General features: G+C 50.0%; 1 pseudogene; it reads left to right on the forward strand.

Moving 5' to 3' along the window:
- The window catches only part of LOC126877430 (large subunit ribosomal RNA), an 8,477-nt pseudogene that overhangs the window by 2,680 nt on the left and 3,297 nt on the right, over window positions 1-2,500 (forward strand).

Raw genomic sequence — 2,500 nt, forward strand, 5'->3', positions numbered from 1 at the left:
CTGTCTAATTAAAACAAAGCATTGCGATGGCCCCCAAGGGTGTTGACGCAATGTGATTTCTGCCCAGTGCTCTGAATGTCAACGTGAAGAAATTCAAAAAAGCGCGGGTAAACGGCGGGAGTAACTATGACTCTCAGGTAGCCAAATGCCTCGTCATTGGACTAGTGACGTTACAAAGGCGGTGTGTCGCCGGGGCTTGGTTGTACTTGCTTTATAGCGATGTGCGGCCGGTCTCGGTGGCGCATCGCCTTATTTTTTTTAAACCGTTTTCGTGTCATTATGCGAAACGGAAAGGTAAACAACAGCCCCGTCATCTGACTAGTGACGTATTAAAGAAAGCAATATGCCGCTGGCACCTGGCCGCGCGTGCTCGAAAAGCAATACGCCGCTGGGACTTGGCTGTGAGCGCCAGAAAGCAATACGCCGCTGGACTTAGCCGCGTTCGCCCAAAAACGATACGCCGCTGGGACTCTAGCGGATGAGCTGGAAGGTAGGCGCGGTCTGCCTATGCGTATGCTGGAAGAGCCGCGTGAGGGTGGCTGGTTGAGCGAAGCGATCTTGCTCGTTGCGTGGCGAGACGTTGAAAAACGGCTTGCCTCCGACGATGAAAGAGTCATAGTTGCTTGGGGGCAGGCAGGGCTTCGGCTCTGTCTGCTCAAGTCGCACTCCTACCTCCACGTGGTACCGCCGGTAACATACTCATTCGTGTCAGCGTGGGGAGTATCCCCCCGGACACCGAGTATGGCTAAAGGGAGTGCGGCGAAGCAGGAGCGAAAGACGACACCTAAAATCGGCTTGCCGATTCAACGGTGATTTCACCGTGAAAGGAATGGAGTTATCTCCATTAAAGGAACTCGTTCCTTGGTTATTTTTCTTGGCACGACTTGGCAGTTATAAGGTTATGAGCTGGACATAATTGGAAGTAACATAAAAAATAATAATAAAATTAAGAAAATATCATGGTAAATCGAAACTCTGATAGAGCCTCGGACGCGGCGTCTCTCGGTCCCGGAGGCGCCGCGGCGGATTTTTCCGCTCTGGAGGGGACTTCTGTTGACGACCCGGCTACATCCCCGGACACGAATGAAATAATGGTACCGATCGTGGGTGACCAGGTTGCCTGCCCTGTCTGCCAGAAAAGGGAAATCGACCTTTTCTTTTTGTCGTTATCAGACCTAGGGCGGCACCTGGAACAACATCACGTGACAGCCCGCATCCAATGGAGATGCAAAGACTGTGGGAAAGGCTTCCCGAAGCTTCATGGGGCCAGATGTCACCTGCCTCACTGTAGAGGCACGAGTCAGAGTGCTGGCGGCTCGCACAGATGCGAAACCTGCTCCATGAGTTTTGGGACGCTTAGAGGGCTGTCTACCCACGAGCGGCATGCGCACCCTGCCGTAAGAAACGTCAAAAGAAGGGGAACGGACCCCCCTGAGAGAAAATGGACGTTGGAGGAGTTGGCCCAATTAAGGGAACTTTGTGAGACCTATAAGGACCACAAATTCCCTAATAAAATGATAAGCGAGATCCTCACCAGCAAGACGATCGACCAAATCAGGTATCAGCGAAAGAAGCTGAGACTGATTGGTGAGGAAACAGAGCCAACTCAGGTGACAGAGGGAGGGTGCGATCCCGTTGATCCAGGCAATGCGTGTTTTGAAGAGCCTGGAATCAGCGGTTCAGAATATCAAGAGTGGAAACTCCAATTGGAGTCCGCTATTTCGACACAAGTCGAGGTGCCACCTGTTTTAAGGTGGGTCCACACTCGACTGATGACTATCTGGGTCTCTCTCAAGGGAAATAGGGAAGCCCTTGAGAGCGCTATAAATGATTTTATAAAATGCACGCTCTATGGAGCTTTACAAGAAATTAATAAAAACAAAAAGAGGGCAAGAAACGAAAACAATAGACGGATTGCACACCAAAATAGCAATAGAAAGAACAGAAACGCTAGAAAGAGATACTCCTTCGCACGTTGCCAGGAGTTGTTTACTGAAAATCCAAAGAGGTTGGCCGATGCTGTTATAAATGATGATCAGGCCTTCCTCCAACCGGCTAGGGATCCACCTAGTGCTGAGGAAGTGAAGGGACTCTACGAGGATCTATGGGGCCAGACAGGACCTGTCGAAGTCCCTGTCCCAGGAGGTAGAGCCCCCGAGCTGTCCTTATGCGAAATCTTCCCGCCAATTGCTGTTGAGGATGTGGCGGAGAAACTAAGCAAAATAAGAATGAAGGCTGCGGCAGGACCGGATGGTTTCCAGAAGGAACACCTTCTGATCCCCGGCCTGCCTATAATATTAACTAAGCTATACAACATCTTGATTTATTATTCCTATTTTCCTCCTATATGGAAGGAAAATAGAACAACATTAATTCCAAAAGCAAACAAGAATAGCAGCCTGGTCGAGAATTGGAGGCCAATAACTATTGGCCCCATTCTCGGCCGTATTTTCTCCTCCATTATTGACGGGAGGATAAGAAGGGGCATTGTATTGAATCC

Source organism: Bombus huntii, unplaced genomic scaffold, assembly GCF_024542735.1.
Source record: "Bombus huntii isolate Logan2020A unplaced genomic scaffold, iyBomHunt1.1 ctg00000164.1, whole genome shotgun sequence".
Taxonomy (NCBI): Eukaryota; Metazoa; Arthropoda; class Insecta; order Hymenoptera; family Apidae; genus Bombus; species Bombus huntii.